Source organism: Pseudorca crassidens, chromosome 3 (assembly GCF_039906515.1).
Source record: "Pseudorca crassidens isolate mPseCra1 chromosome 3, mPseCra1.hap1, whole genome shotgun sequence".
NCBI lineage: Eukaryota > Metazoa > Chordata > Mammalia > Artiodactyla > Delphinidae > Pseudorca > Pseudorca crassidens.
The window spans coordinates 94,534,788-94,551,637 of record NC_090298.1 but is presented as its reverse complement, the minus strand read 5'-3'; positions in this window follow the sequence as shown (position 1 = coordinate 94,551,637).

Sequence of the window (16,850 nt, the reverse complement as noted above, 5' to 3'; positions counted from 1 at the left end):
CTGTGGCCAAAAGAAAGATAGAAAACAACAGTGAAGGAGAAAAAGCTCTCTGGAATGGGAAAGATCTGGGCTCTAATTCCTGCTTCCTGAAGCTCAGGTGAGTTCAATATGCAGTGACTGATATGAATGAGTCTCAGTGCCACGTCTGGCCAAAGGAGATTGTGCCCTTCAGCCACATCCCAGCTCAGGACACACGTTTGTATAGAGGGGATCTCTTCACTCCATTCTTGGGGCAGGAAGGATAATGTACATGAGAGGGACATTTTCAGTAAACATAGAAAACCAGACTGTGGTAAATGACGTGTGATATTTTCACTAACTCTCCAAGCCTCAGTTTCCTCATCTGTAAGATGGGAGTGATGGCAGCAACCTCATAGGGTTGTTGTGAGGATCGAGTAACGAGTAACATGCAACGCTCTCTGCCCAGTGTTTGGCCCACAATCAGTGTAAGTGCCAGCTATTACCATTAAGTATATGTTCTATTTCACTCTCCAGTCTCTTCATGTGGGACCATGTGTCTCCCAGCTGGACAGGAAGTGTTTGGATGGCATTATACTTCTTATCCTATATTTTTAAACTTCCATTTCCCTACAATACCTAGCGCAGTGTCGGGCATATCATGGGTTCTCAACAAAAACCTGTCAGTTGAGTCATTAATATTGCAGCTGAGATCATTGGCTCTTTTTTCTTCTGCAGTCCATGAAATTGTGTCACCTCGGCTGCCCCCATTTCTGTTTGTTCTTTATATAGAGAATGCTACCTTTACTTCTACCTTTACTTTTGATATTTTTTTAGAAAAAGAAGTTTCTCCTGTTTCATCTTTTGGTCTACCTACATGAAAATGTAAAGGAAAAAAAGGGATAAAAGTCAACTTCTTCTGGTTTTTTTTAAATGTACTTTTAAGTCAACTCAATAAGAGCTTATATTTTCTGCTGTTAAACTACAGGATATTGGAAGAATCTTTTTGCTTTATACTCTTTGCTTTATACTCTCCTCTTGTTCTTGAGTGCTGCGGAGACTGTCTTGTTTTTATAAGATTAGAGAGGTAAACATCAATAAAGATGAACTGCGTAAAGTGTATTCAGTAGTAGGGACATGAAGAGGATTACATTCTCTTCCATCATTGGGTGGATTTTAAGTTAAAAATAGATCTGCTATAAGGTTAACGTTGTAATTTATGAGGTGGCAAAGTAAATGGTTTAAGTTTTTAAAATATGAACCATAAACATTGTAGCTAATATTGAATAACAAAGGAGTTTTCTTATTTAATGTACGCTTTAAAAACAAATAGAAATAAAATGGTATAGTTACTCCAGAATACAGTTGGGTAGTTTCTTTAATACTAAACATGCACTTATCACGTGACCCAGCAATTGTACTTCGGGGCATTTATCCCAGAGAAATGAAAACTTATGTTTACACAGAAATTTGTACATGAATATTCCCTGCAGCTTTATCCATAAAAGCCCCAAACTGGTAACAACCCAAGTGTCCTGCAGTGGCTAAATGCTTAAACAGACTGTCGTCCATCCATACTCAGCAATAAAAAACCCAACTATTGTTACACACGACAGGAATTATGCTGAGTAAAAAAGCCAATCTCAAAATATATGATATTACATACTGTATGACTCCGTTTGTGTAACGTTCTTGAAATAACAAAATTAGAACGATGGAGAACAGATTACTGGTTGCCAGGGGTTAAGGAGGGAAGGCATAGCTATAAAAGAGGAGCATGAGGCAGCCTTGTGTTGATGCAACTGTTCTGTGTCTTGATTGTGGTGGTGGTTACATTCATCTACACGTATGATAAAATTGCATAGAGCTGTGCACACACACATACACACACACACATAAGGGCGTGTGAAGCTGGTGAAACTGAATAAGCTCTGTGTATTCTACGAATGTCAGTCTCCTGGCTTTGGTATCGAACTATAGCTGTGCAGATGATACAGTTGGAGTAAACTGGGTAAAGGGTATTTAAGACCTCCCCATGTATCTAACTCCAGATATGTCTATTAATCTCTTAAAAGTCCAGGCGCGTTCCCCAGCGCGGCTGTTAAAGAGCACACATACTTATCCATATTTTTAGAGAAATAAAATGAAGCATAAAATGTCTCACTGGGTGTATAGTTTATGCTACCGAATTTCTGTTATCCCAGAAATTCTTTATTCTCCACAGCTCTCTATATTTCTTTCCCTTTTATTTGATCTTCACAATAATCACATGAAATATGTAGGGGAAAAAACAGAAGTACAAAAATCTTAGGCTGCTAATATTACAGTTCTTCTGTGAACTGCCAAGATGATCACACATATCCAGGCACAGGTGTCCTCAGTAACCCAGAGACCCCTGGTATCCCTCAAATATTACATCAGAAGGACAAGGACACAGAAATGTGGAGTGACTTGACCACTCCTCCGAAGCACTGTGCTGATGCAAGCATTGTACTGTTTGGTTCATTCCGTCCCCCAGCCTTTTGTTCTTTCACAGTCCTATGAGGTAGGCATCTTATAAAGAATCCAGGTAACTCGTGAACTTTGATGAAGTCTGTAGACGACTGAGCGCAGGGCTAGTCCTGGCCGTGGCACACTTGAGGTGCCTCTGTGCTCAGTGCCTGGAGTCACTCTGTGTGGGTGTGAACTTCAGCTCTGCAAGTGATGAGCTGTGCCGTCCAAGCCAGTTACATGGCCCCTCTGTGCCACGGTTCATTTGTAAATTAAAGGCCATAGAGTGTTTTGAAGATCAAATAAGTTAGTACATGTAAGTCACTTAGACCACGGGTCATCAGTAAGTCATTCAGATCAGGAGCCGTCAAGCTGTGTCCTGTGGGCCACATCTGGCCCCACCCCTGTTCAGGAAAATTAAGTTTCGCTGGAACACAGCCAGACTCGTTCCTTCCGTATTACCTGGAGCTGCCGTCTTACTACAGCAGCAAAGTTGAGCTCTGCTAGCAACAAGACCAGATGGCCCACAAACTGAAAACACTTTCTGTCTGGTCCTTTACAAAAGTTTGCCAACACCTGAGTTGGATGAATACTTGGTGAAAACTAAGTGCTCAGGTAGTGGTGACTATTGTCACTGTTACTGTAAAAGTTGACCCTGAAGTCTTGGAGAACAGGCTTGCGCCATCCATTGAGGGCTGGCACAGTTCATACTTCAAGTAGTTTATCCTTCAGTCATAATTCTGAAGTCTCTCACTTAGAAAACCTATACAGCTAGCCATGTTTTAGGCCTGTGTCCTGAGGGCAGTAACCTGGTAGAACTGGTTTATACTTTCAGGGAAAACTACAGTCACTCTAATTAATCTAGTATAGCTGACCTGTCAAAAATTCTTGGTTTTTGGCAGAGTTGCAGCATAGCTTTTCCAGGTCAGACAAACAAATGTGTTTGCTAGGAAAGCATGAGGCAATGGACTGATTTTCTCCTACACTAGGTCATGATGGTCATGTTCTCTGGCGCTAGGAAAGGTCATCACCTAGAAGGCCCTGCTGTTTCTGGAGGTCAAGTCTAAAGATAATAAGGAGAAACAGCAGAAGCTAATCTGGATTTGCAAAAAATAGAAAATAAAAGTAACACTGACCCCAGTAGAACTCCTGGATGAATTGGGATCAGCCCAAATTATAAAGCTAGAATAGATCCACTTGTCACATAGCATGTAGCTCCACCTTTGACAACACAGAGCAGGTTACATCCCTCCCTTGACTAAAATCTTCCACCAACTTCTCCTTGTAGCATAAAGTCAGAATTCTACGATCTTACACTGCTACTTCTCTGACCTCGATCTGCCACCAGTCTCCCCCTTGCTCACTTGGACGCATCACATAAGCTTTCTTTCCTTCCCAGCACGTCCAGAGGCTCCTGCCTGAGCTGTTTGTACTTGCTTTCCTCTCTCTTCTCTCTGCCTGGAACCCTGTGTCCCACATCTCCACAGGGCTGGTTCCTGCGTATGTTGCGGGTCTCAGCTCAAATGGCACTTCCCCAACCAATTTTCTCTCAAGATCACCCACTCACATTCTCCACTACATCTTCCTGTTCCATTCTGTTTGTAGCCCTCCTCACTAACTGAAATGATCTTAGGTATTTGCTTACTTGATAACTGTCCTTCACCATTAGTATCCAGGCTCTGTGATAGCCTGGAATTTCCCTTGTACATAATCGGTGCTTAATGAATAGTTGTTCAATGAAGAATGAATGAGCCAGCAAGGTTTTTACCTCACAACTTACCAAAAAAGTCTGAGGTAAAAAAATAACTCTCTAGGGAAAATTAATTTAGGTCAAAGAGTAGGGTGTAGTTGGAGTGCAGTAGAGTAGCAGAGACTGTGTCAAGCAGAGCTCTTTGGGATGTGCTTTCGAAATGTGATCTACTGATACGTGCATCCTGTCTCCTCCCATTTAGGCAGGACTTTCCTGCTTACAAAGTCTATGGAAGTGTGCTTTACCTAGCAATTCCATTCCTCCTTGTTAATCTTCATCAAGCTGCCTTTAAAACCAGCAGACAAATGGAATGTCCCTGAGTGTTGAGTTCATCTAAATGCCTGCAGGTAATTTTTCCTTTCAGGTAATTTTTCCTCTGGCATCGTGGTCAAAAGGTCATGTCCTTCTTTCAGTAGAGAACAAAAATCACTTTTAAACACTTTTTGAACTTTTTGTTAATCGTTCCATTTCCAGTTTTTAAAAAAATATGAAAAGTTATTAACACATAAAAGCCCATTCAGGAAAACAATTTTGTATCTGAGAGTAGTTCTCTAATATTTTCACAAAAAGTAAAACCGGATTGTCATATGGAAGAAATGATGTCATTAACCCTTGGAAAGACTCTAACAGAAGTTCTTTTGTACTACTACCAAAATTAGACAAACATTCCACCCAGAATGAGAGATCTAAACAGCCCCTTAAATTATCTATACTGGCAAAATAAGGCTGCTGTGAGAGCAGGCATCCATTCTTCAGGAATCTCTCTTAGGACCAAACATGTCTAGTTCGTTTGTCAATAGCACATGGGTGTTATCATTGAAAATGTGTTTAAATTTTCATACAAGGTAAAATGTACACAGTTCATACATGTGAAAGGTTCTAGATTAACTTTAGAAATGAAAAAGAGAGGAGAGTTAAAAATAATTAAAACTACTTGTAAAACTCAGTGCATTTAGATGAAAAAAGCTTAGCCTAGTACAGATCTTATTTTCTAGCCCAGGTATTATTTTTTTAGTTGTGTGGTAAAAAGCTTACTGGTTCATTCACCATTCATGCATTCATTCATTCATTCATTCAACAGTGACCTATTAAATTTCTATTATGTACCAGGTGAAATTCTAGATTCTCACAGGACTTATATACTAGCGAAGGCAGACAAACAATTAACAAGAAAGAAATTTAATTTCAGATTTAAAACTGGAAGTTTTAAATGTCGGGTTAACTGTCTGAAAGAGTTATAGTCTTGACCAAGCTTTAATATTCTTCATGTAAATTATTGGACATCGATCTGGGCAGACTTAGGGAACATTAATTCTAGCAAGAATTCAGAATTTCACATAGACACAGATTTGAGTGAGAATTTCAAAGTGGGACAGATGAGAAGTGTGTCTTGCAGTAGGATTTTATTTTTATTGAATTGAAAGAGGATTGGGCCCAGATTTTACTGAAACAAATTAAATATTGGGCATTTGCTCTAATTATGTAACTAAATAAATGCATTTTGTAAATGGAGGTTATAAAATAAAAAAAAGCTTTTCATCTATTTGGTGGATTAGAAAGACCAGTCTTTCATGGAGCGATACGTTTTGCTGTTCTCCACGGAGCTCTCCTCTGAGATGGGTCTCTGAGCGGGAGCACACGTGTGTAGGAAAACTCAGGGCCTTACTTGCTGACTGCTGGGTCTCTGCCATGTGCAGAGGGCTTTACAGCCATCACCTCATTTAAACCTCACAGACAGTCCACCAAGACAGGTAAAGGAAATGGACAGAAACAGAGAAGTAATTTGCCCAAGGTTTGCACAGCTAGTAGGTTAGTGGGAGAATCTAGATTCAAATTTAGGTCGGACTCAAGAGTCCATAAGCCCTCAACCACTTCACTGGGACCTCTCTCAGTTGAGAAATGTGTGGTGAACTTGAATTTGAATCGAGAAAGCGTTATGGGCTGTTTGACTGTTTCCCTAAAGGGAACTGCACAGATCCCCTGGACAAACTCCAGGCATTTGACAGGCTTATTTTGACAATGCCTGACAAAGATATTTGGTCCCAGTACATAGTTTTCACTATGGGTTTTGCCTTAAATTTTTGTTTTTCCTACAAATTTATTAATAAACCATATCAAAAGGAAATTCATGACATATTTAAATGCTAAGAGACCAGGGGACAAACTTAGCACTGGAAATAGTGACCTGATTTCACTAGATATTACAGGAAAATTACTGATTTATAGGTCACTGGTTTTTTTCTACCAGAAGTTTTTGACTAAATTAGGTTACAGCCTGCAGGCCCTTCACCTGTCTCTTACATAAATAAAATGTCCCAAGAGTGCCCTCTCAGCCCTACCCACTGCATGGCTGACACAGACATTTCAGCTAGTATAAACTACCTTTTGTTTGTTCGTTTATTTCAGGAGAAACTCCGTTCCCTCAAATGGGTGTGGGAGTGATATGAAGATTTGCTCAAAGCCAAAGGTGAGTGATAAAACATAATAGTCTCTAAAAGGATCTTTCTATGATTCTAGAATTCTTTGATTATAGGATATGGAATAGAAATTAATGAGACATGTTTCACATAAATGAGCAAATCTAGGATTAGAAGTATGTCATAATTTAAAGACAACCCCAAATTTATTTTTAGGCTGCATGAACCCTTCAGGGTCCTTGATTTACAAAACAAAAACAAAAAACAAAACACATTCTAGTTTAAGGGAAAAATAATTTTTTTATTAAAGGTTTTAAGAAGTTCTCAGAATCCTGGTGAGGGCCAGAGAATCAACTATGATGCTCTGAGACCAGGAGCTACATGCAGCTTACATAGGAGGATGGTCCTAGGGGATACCTCACTGTCCCTAGGCCTAGACAGCTCATCTCTTGCCCCCAGTGGTGGACCCTAGAGGCTACTGCTAGGACCTCTGGTCATGGTCTCTCGGAGGTGCTGCTTCTCCCTCCACCTGCCATGATGGATTGCGTGAGGTACCTTGCTCACTTCCCCATGGAGTTCTCAGTCAAGTGGGTCTGATTGACAGAACCTGGACCCTATATTTGGACATTCTCCAAATATAACATAAGCCCAAAGATAATGAGTAACCAAAAAACATGACAAATGCCCACTTCAGTAAAGCAGTATAACCTCAGCTTCCCCTTGGTGCCTGGAGACACACCCTTTCCAGGGTAGTTAATGCCCCACAGGCCCCACTGTTGACCAATGGCAAGTGAGGAGTGGGAAAGAGCTGAGAGATAAATTCCTTTCCCTTCCCTTCTCCTGATGGGCTGCCTTGAGATGCAATAGCTTATCTGGTCTTGCCGAACACATCGCATGAGATGGAGCATTAACTATACTCGTTACCAACCACAGGCTGACTGAAGCCTCCCTCACGTTGCCTCTGCCTCACTCCTTTTCCCCTCACTCTTGTTTCCCTGAGATTATACCTCCCTAGAAAGTGGCAGCTCATCAGCTTTTCCCTTAGGCTCTGGTTTCTTGCAACCCAGGCTACAAGAGCATCTCTTGCAGTTGCAGTGTATTCTCACTAGAGTCTTTGGTCTCTAAGACCAGCTTCAATTATTTTCTCTAGAAAACTAGTAATAGTAGCTCGTGCTGATTTGAAAACCTGCGTTTGCCATAACTGTCACTCATGTTGAAAACTCTTCTACTGTCTCTATTTTTTCCTCATGCGCAAACAAAAAAGAAAGAAAGAAAGGAAGAAAAATTCACCGGGAGGTTGGGTTGTGAGAGTGGGAGTGGAGGAATTAACTTGTCATTGAGAGTCTCCTAGCTTCTAGTTAACTCTCTTCTAATTCCCTAAACAAGCCATAGTGTCTCATTTCTCTGCGCCCTCCCTCAGGTTATTTTCTCTTCTAAAAAGCTATTTGGGGCTTCCTGGTGGCACAGTGGTTAAGAATCCGCCTGCCAATGCAGGGGACATGGATTCGAGCCCTGGTCCGGGAAGATCCCACATGCCGCAGAGCAACTAAGCCCGTGCACCACAACTACTGAGCCTGAGCTCTAGAGCTCACGTGCCACAACTACTGAGCCCATGTGCCTAGAGCCCGTGCTCTGCAACGAAGAATAATCCCCGCTCACTGCAGCTAGAGAAAGCCTGCGTGCAGCAATGAAGACCCAACGCAGCCAAAAATAAATAAATAAAATAAATTTATTAAAAAAAAAACTGTTTGCCTTTTCTTTATTTTTACAGTTAAATGTTTCTTGTCCTTGAAGACTAATCTTGGGTGTCTCCTCTTTAAGGAAACTGTCTTGACCCCCGACCCAAATCTAATTTACATTGAGCTGTGTATTCCTATGGTACCCTGTACATCGCATTTATGTGGGCCATGCTGGACTTCAGCTATTGGTCTTCCCTAAAAGCCTGTCTTTCCTAAAAGATAGTAAGCTTCTTGGGGACAAGGACCATGTCTCATTTGGCTTTGCAGCCCTGGCTTAAATCAATATAACTGGCACATAATGATTACTCAATTTAAAAATAGCTGTTGAATATGTGATTAATATATGTGGAATAACTGGTTGAATAATTCCATTCAGGATCCCTGTGCCATGTTGTGGCAGTGCCTGGAAAAATCCCCCATCTAAGCCCTTGGCTGGGTGGAAGAGTTGTTTCACCCTTGCACCCACCTAAGAGATAGTCAATAATTGCACCGCACTGTTCTACTTGACAAATCCCAGTCATTTCTCCAGGAAAGAAGAAAACCCTATGAAAGGATTTAGTGTTGTATTTTTTCTTGGTTCCTAAGTGAGTGAGTGAGGGTGATAAGAAACAAAATTTCTACTAAAAAAAGTAAGTGAAGTGTAATTTCACCTAGAACTTGCCTCATAGGTGACCAGTGTTTTTGTCATCCACATACCACTTGGCCAGTGGACAAAAATAGCTGTTAAAAAAGACATTTAATTGTTCCCGTGTTTGGCAGCCCTGTCTAAAGTTAATCCTCATTTCATATATGTGTCCAAATGTGTTCTAATTTTTTGTGTAGAAGATATCTACTCACTCATTTATTCATGGATCCATTTAACAAATGTTTATTGATGCCTGCAATGGGCTTGTGTTGGGCTAAGGATGCAACAGTGAGCAGAACAAAGCTCATTCCTCATGGAACTTGCATTCTAATAGGGGAGATGTACAAACATTGTAATCCATATTCAGTAATTCTTTCTTTAAATAAATTTTAAACATTATTTATTTACAAATAAATAAGTAAATATAAATTTATTTATATTAAGCACTACTGATGACTAGATGGTAAATATATGGGTGCCCCATGGAGGCTACTCTCTAGATCAAATCAAATGCTGACAACTGTTAATGAAGGAAGGGATCCAAATTTCGGTAGGGGTGGAGGTGGCCAAAGAAGGCTTCCTTGGGAACTGACATTCAAACCGTGTGCAGAAGGATCATGACTAATAAGATAAAGGGAGGGTTAGAGGTTCACTCTAGATTGCACTGCTAACATAGGCAAAGGGATACTTGGCACATTTGGGGATCTGAATGAGGCCCAGGGTAGCTGGAGAACCAGGAGAGAAAGAGTGGGAAACAAGAACGGTGGTCAGGGCCAGATCACACAGGGTTTGTAGATCATTTAAGGAGTCTCATCACACACACCAGGGGATAATAGATTATTGAAGTCTGAATGAGACTGTTGGTAAAAATGAGTTTGTGAACTTCAGAGTTAGTAGTATCTATTCTTTTGGCTTACATTCTAGTATGAGTAGTTGAGTTTTTTAACTGTTTACATCATGTAGAAATTAGTATTAAAAGCTGTTCTGACAATTTTCACTAAAAAGAACTCTTATATTTAGTATAAAATTTGGGAAACTCAATCTATTTAAAAGACTTGAATGTCAGTTGACTATACTTGAGAATCTGAATATGAGAGTAAATGTTTTTACTTTTCTGTCTGGGTTTTAACTGGTATGTGCCTTCATATCCCTACTGCTGGTATATCCTAGCAAGAACATTCTAATTTTTATGCATAAAAGATGAAAATGTTATTCTTTTGCAAAGAATCAAATATAGACTCCCCACTGTTGTTTATTGTTTCTCAGGTGACATCTGGTGGATAAAAACTGAAATGCAGTTCTCTGTAGTTTAGGAAAGGTGAGGTTCTCAAATGTCTTTGGGAGGAAATCGTTAAAGAATATGAGCTGAATTGGTTGAAGATTAATTTTGCTTACAATTTTGACATTATATTTTCTGCATTAAGTAGGCATTATGGTATCAGATGTAATGGAGAGAACACTCCAGTGCTCTGCTGGATTTGGCACGCTTTGAGTTCTGCTCAAACCTCTGACAGTAAATAGCAAAGTGATTTGCTATTGTTTTTGCTTTTTTAAAGAGCTTCAAAATTAAAGCAAGAGATTAGCTACAGATGGACAAGAATCAGATTGCTATTGGACTTCTCAGTGGCTATACTGGATAAAAGAGACAAGAGAACAATATCTTCAACATTCTGAGGGAAAATTTCTTTCTATCTAGAGTCCACTACCGAATCAGGCTCTCCTTCAGGTATGAGCAAAATAAAAGCATTTTCAGACATGCATGGGTATGAAAGTTATCCTTTTGTGTAAGTCCTCTCTGAAAGAGTTACTAATTTAAAATGTTGTCTTTGTTAAGCACTATGTTTCAGTTTATTTTCAGATATTTTCTTTTTTGCTGTTGCAATTTTGGTCTTTATTTCCATTATGTTTTCTTTTTTAACTTTGAGATGTAATTGACATATCCATGATGTTTTCTAACTGGTTGTTTGTATAGATGAAAGCAATTAAATTTTGCACACTAATTTGATACCCATCCATCTCATAAGTCCTCATACTGTTTGCAACAGATTTTTAATTGAGTTTATTGGGGTTTCCAGGTATACAATTATCTATAAATAGTAATAAATGTACCTCTCTTCCAATGTTTATACCTCTTATATCTTTCTCTTGTCTTATTGCATTGGTTAAACCTCTACAGTTATGCTAAATAATAGTGGTGACCATAGACATAATTGTATTGCTGTTGATTTTAATGGGAATACTTCTAATGTTTCCTCATTAAACATAATGCTGGCTTTTAAGAAATATGGATCTTTCCTATTTTATGAAGATTTTTAAAAATTAATTATGGATACTGAAATTTATCAAATGCCTTTCCCGCATATTTGAAGAAAATTGTACATTTTTTCTTTCTTTTAATCTGTTTTATCATTCAGAGTTCACTTGCAGAAAACAGAAAGGGATTTAATACATGGAGTGAACTGCTTATAAATCAGTGGAGAGCTAGAGGTTCAAGCTCTCTAGAAATAACTCCCAAATCCACACTGTAGAACTGGCCCACCAAGAGACCTGCTCCCTCTGCCACAGTAGAAAGTCATGCTCCCACCGTTAGCTCCAGGAACACACCATCTTAATGTGATCTGGGAATGAGAAGTTGCCACCAGAATTCTTAGCTGCCAGAACACACCTTCTTATCTGTTACCTCTGAATCAGAAAACTAATGCTAGAACTGTCAGCTGCAGAGTTTTACTATGTCTGCTATAATATGTCCCAGCAAAATGTGTGCCTTGCTACTATGTCTTCCCCTATTTAAATGAGTTCTGAAATCGAATTTCACACAAGTGTATCTGATTAGTAAAACATAATTTACATTGAGGAACCTAGCTGCAAGGGAGCCTGGGAAATGAGGGTTCTGAGCTTTTCAGCCTCTGCAGTATACATGGCACACTAAAAAGAGGCTGAAATAGATGCTGAGTGAGCTGACCAACTGTACCCAACCACTTCCTAACATAGGAAATGAAACTGAATCATTCTTATGATACTGGGAGTGGGGGGAACTAGTTTTCTTTTAATTCTTCTAAGATGCTGCTGGATTCAGTTTGCTGAAACTTGGTAAACATTTTCTGCATCAATATTCATAACTGATTTTTGTCAGTAGCTTGCTTTTCGTGTTATTGCTGTCAGTTTTTGGTAACAAACGTATGCTACTGTTATTAGAATTCGGAAGTTTTCCTCTTTTTGTCTCTGCTCTGGAACAGTTTAAAAAGCATTAGAGTCTGTTTATTCTGTAAAATTTCCTAAAATCAGCCTATGAAGCCCTCAGGGCCTGGAGCTCTTTGGGAGCCTACCATTTTAACAATTTTTTCCTTTTTCTTAGGTTTTTAATGTTTAGATTTTTAATTTGCCAACTTTAGTAGACGGTGTTTTCTTAGAAAAATGATTCATTTCATCTGGATCTTCACATTTATTTGCAGATAATCGAAAAAAATAGTCTCCTGTGATTCTTTTCTTTGTATTTTTATTATGTATATTTGTGCTTTCTTAATTTTAATTCTTGATCAGGTTAGCTAGTGGTTAATCTGTCTTAACTGGTTAAATTTATTCATTAGGATTATCATTCCTCTGGTTTTTATTTTATTATTTTTTTCTTTCACATTAATTCATTTCTCCTTTTTTCCATTTTTGATTATTGATTATTTTTTCCCCTATCTTCTTCAGCTAGGTGGTTAGTTCATTTATTTTTATTCTTTCTTATTTATTAAGGTAACTACTGAAACTGCTGATTTTCTGCTGAGGATGGCTTTAGCCAATAAACCAATACTTGGATATTGGTTTGTAATGTTACCAATGTTTTCTAATTAAATTGCAATTTTAGTTTTGATATCCTCTTTGACTCAGGATTTTAAAAATTTTATGTGATAGGGTCTTTCTGTCTTCTCAGTTGATTTCTTTCATGACCAGAGAATTATATCTGCATTATTTCTGCTTTTTGACATTTACTGAGGTTTTTGTGGCCTAAATATATGGTCATCTTTGTGAATATTTCATGAGTGTTATAAAATATAGTCCCTGTTTTCAGTGAATAGAGTTCAGGATATGTCAAGTAGAATTACCTTATAAATCTGTCATCTAGTCTACTCTTTATTGAAAGCCCCTTGTCTGTGACCTTCTCCAGGTAGTCTCCCTGTGGCTTGGCAGCCTTAAAGAAGGAGAGCAATTCTGATATGGGTGTCTGACAGCTACAGTCCCAAGCTCTGCCAAGAAAGTGAACATCCCTGCCTCCCCAGCTAAGAACTAGTCCTTGCAGAAATATTGATAGGCAGGGAAAAGAAATCTGCAAGAACTAGTCATAATGTCTTATTCATTTACACTGACCAATAGCCAAGTCAGGCGCACGCTTGGCTTTACATATTTGTACAAAACCAAAACCTTTCCTTTTTTCTTTCTTTCTTTCTCTTTTGATTCCACTGAGGTTTCCACCAAGTACTTCCTGCAGACAGTTGTGTAACACCCTCTGAGCAGTCTTTCAGTGCTGCCTACTTCCATGCCCAAGTCAGAATGGCACTTCCTTGTATTTCTCTGTCCTTGGAAACCTGGTTTGGTGTCTACAGTCTTTCCCTGATAATGGCCTAACGCTTGTTGATTTTCCTTCCAACGTGAGCAAGCCATACAGTGTCTCTGTGCTCCAGATTATGCCCATCACTAGACATTTACTGGTGTTATAAGCACCAGCTAGTGTTAAAATGTTAAGTTTATCTCAGTCTATGTGTAACAAAAATTCAAAAAGCACTGGTTTTAAAAATAGTTCTTTTTCTCACATAAAAGGAAGCCTGGAGGCAGCCGGTACAGCTGCTCAAATTAATACATGATAATTGTAAAAAATCTGAAACATTACAGAAGTCCCAACCATTCAGTAATATTTTCTTTATCATTTTCATGATGTACAATTCCTTAACTTCCACATTTATATACAGATATATGTTTTTGATTTAAAATTCTCAAGCAAGAGTATAAATACTTAATTGAAAAGTTATTTTGTTCCTGTGAGCTAGGAGTTCCTGAAAATTTTCCCATAAATCCAAGGGAATACATAGATGATATATGAGTTTAATTTTCTATCTAACTGTAGAAGAATGACCCTGTGATAACTTCTGAAATTAATTTTTTAACGATAGGTTCATGTTCATCAAATGGGTTTGAATTTTCAGGGAAAAGTGCTCTATTGGGACTAAATGGTATAGTCATAAAACTGTCAACCATACTGAACATTTTTCATTTCCCTGAGTCTGATCTGAAGGATGTAAACCTGGGACTACCTGCAAAAGAATAATCAACATCCATTCAAACACAAGTGATTATCTTCTTTATTTTCTACTGGCCTCCAGGAAAAAAATTATTTTTCAAAAGAAGAAAAATAGACTTGGAGTTTTTTTTTGCTTTAGGAAAATAAGTTTTAACTATTAAGTCAGATCCAGGCTTGATGCTTGGCTCTGCCATATTCTAGCTGTATTATCTTAGAAAGTTTATTGACTAAGATTCTCAAACTTTATTTATTTACAGCAAAGAGTAGCTGTGTGTGTTGTTAAGAGTGTTTGGCACATGATAGGCCATCAAAAGTAAGGATTATTATTTTTAAAGTAAATATTCACATTTTTTCCTTTTATCTAGACCTACCTTTAAATTGTCTTAACAGCTACATTTGGTGTAAAGATTCACTGTTGTTGCTTTGGCTGTTGTTGTTGTTATTGTTCAACAATAAATATTTTTGCCCCATCAGGGAACTGACAATCTGTTGGAGAGTATCTGATTAGGGAACTCTGATATTATCGAGGAACTATAAAAAAACAGCTGAAAGACTGGGAAGTCTTTACACGACTTTCTCTTTTCAGTTTCTATAAATATAGTTAAGTTTAAACAATTGAACATTTTGTATGGGGATAGTCATTTAAAGGTCAGTGGAAGGAGTTCAATTGTTTTTATTTGAGAATAAAAATTGTGGAGGAAGTTATCACCCCTTACATAAGTAATATTGATTAGCTTTTTTTTTTTTTCCATTAGGGATATCAAGAGGTATCCTTTTTTTTTTTTAACATCTTTATTGGAGTATAATTGCTTTACAATGGTGTGTTAGTTTCTGCTTTATAACAAAGTGAATCAGCTATACATATACATATATCCCCATATCTCTTCCCTCTTGCATCTCCCTCCCTCCCACCCTCCCTATCCCACCCTCCCTATCACACCCTTCTAGGTGGTCACAAAGTACCAAGCTGATCTCCTCGTGCTATGCGGCTGCTTCCCACTAGCTATTGATTTTATAGTTGGTAGTGTATATATGTCCATGCCACTCTCTCACTTTGTCCCAGCTTACCCTTCCCCCCGTCCATGTCCTCAAGTCCATTCTCTAGTAGGTCTGCATCTTTATTCCCATCCCGCCCCTAGGTTCTTCATAACCATTTTTTTTTTAGATTCCATATATATGTGTTAGCATACAGTATTTGCTTTTCTTTTTCTGACTTACTTCACTCTGTATGACAGACTTTAGGTCCATCTACCTCATTACAAATAACTCAGTTTCGTTTCTTTTTATGGCTGAGTAATATTGCATTGTATATATATGCCACATCTTCTTTATCCGTTCATCTGTCGATGGACACTTAGGTTGTTTCCATGTCCTGGCTGTTGCAAATAGAGCTGCAATGAACATTGGGGTACATGACTCTTTTTGAATTATGGTTTTCTCAGGGTATATGCCCGGTAGTGGGATTGCTGGGTCATATGGTAGTTCTATTTTTGGTTTTTTAAGGAACCTCCATACTGTTCTCCATAGTGGCTGTATCAATTTACATTCCCACCAACAGTGCAAGAGGGTTCCCTTATTGATTAGCTTTTATTCTGATTTCAGAAGTCAATATGAAGCAACCTTATTCCAGACCTGTCAGTTTATACTGGTGAATTCTATAGTTCACCATAAAATTATCCATTTGTTAGTGTATTTAAGACAGTAATACAAATATTTTGTTAATAATTAAGCCTATATAAAAGAATAAATCTGGTGCCCAGGCATAAGAGTCTATTTGATTTTGCCTAACTGTCTGGAGCAATTCCACACATTTTCAGCATATTATTATGTAGCTTTGGGATGGATCATAACTGCTCCACCATTGTTCAGTTTGCAATAGTGATCTCTACATAATTATTAAAACAAAATATTTGCCTCTTCTAAGTCCTAGTTTCATGATCTGACTTCAGGGGAACCCAAATTGAAAGCCTTTCTTTTTAAGTTAATTTTTATTGGAGTATAGTTGCTTTACAACGTTGTGTTAGTTTCTACTGTACAGCAAAGTGAATCAGCTATACGTATATATATATATCCCCTCTTTTTTGGCTTTCCTTCCCATTTAGGTCACCACAGAGCACTGAGTAGAGTTCCCCGTGCTATACAGTAGGTTCTTATTAGTTATCTATTTTATACATAGTATCAATAGTGTATATATATCAATCTCAATCTTCCAATTCCTCCCACCCCTCTTCCCCCTTGGTATGAATACATTTGTTCTCTACGTCTGTGTCTCTATTTCTGCTTTGCAAATAAGATCATCTACACCATTTTTCTAGATTCCACAGATATGCGTTAATATACGATATTTGTTTTTCTCTTTCTGACTTACTTCACTCTGTATGACAGTCTCTGGGTCCATCCACATCTCTACAAATGACCCAATTTCAATCCTTTTTATGGCTGAGTAATATTCTGTTGTATATGTGTACCACATCTTCGTTATCCATTCCTCTGTTGATGGACATTTAGGTTTGACAGCCTTCTTCTATCTTCCTGTATGGAAGAAGTGTGAGAATTGGAAAGAAAGCGATAACATGATCTCTGTTTGCAG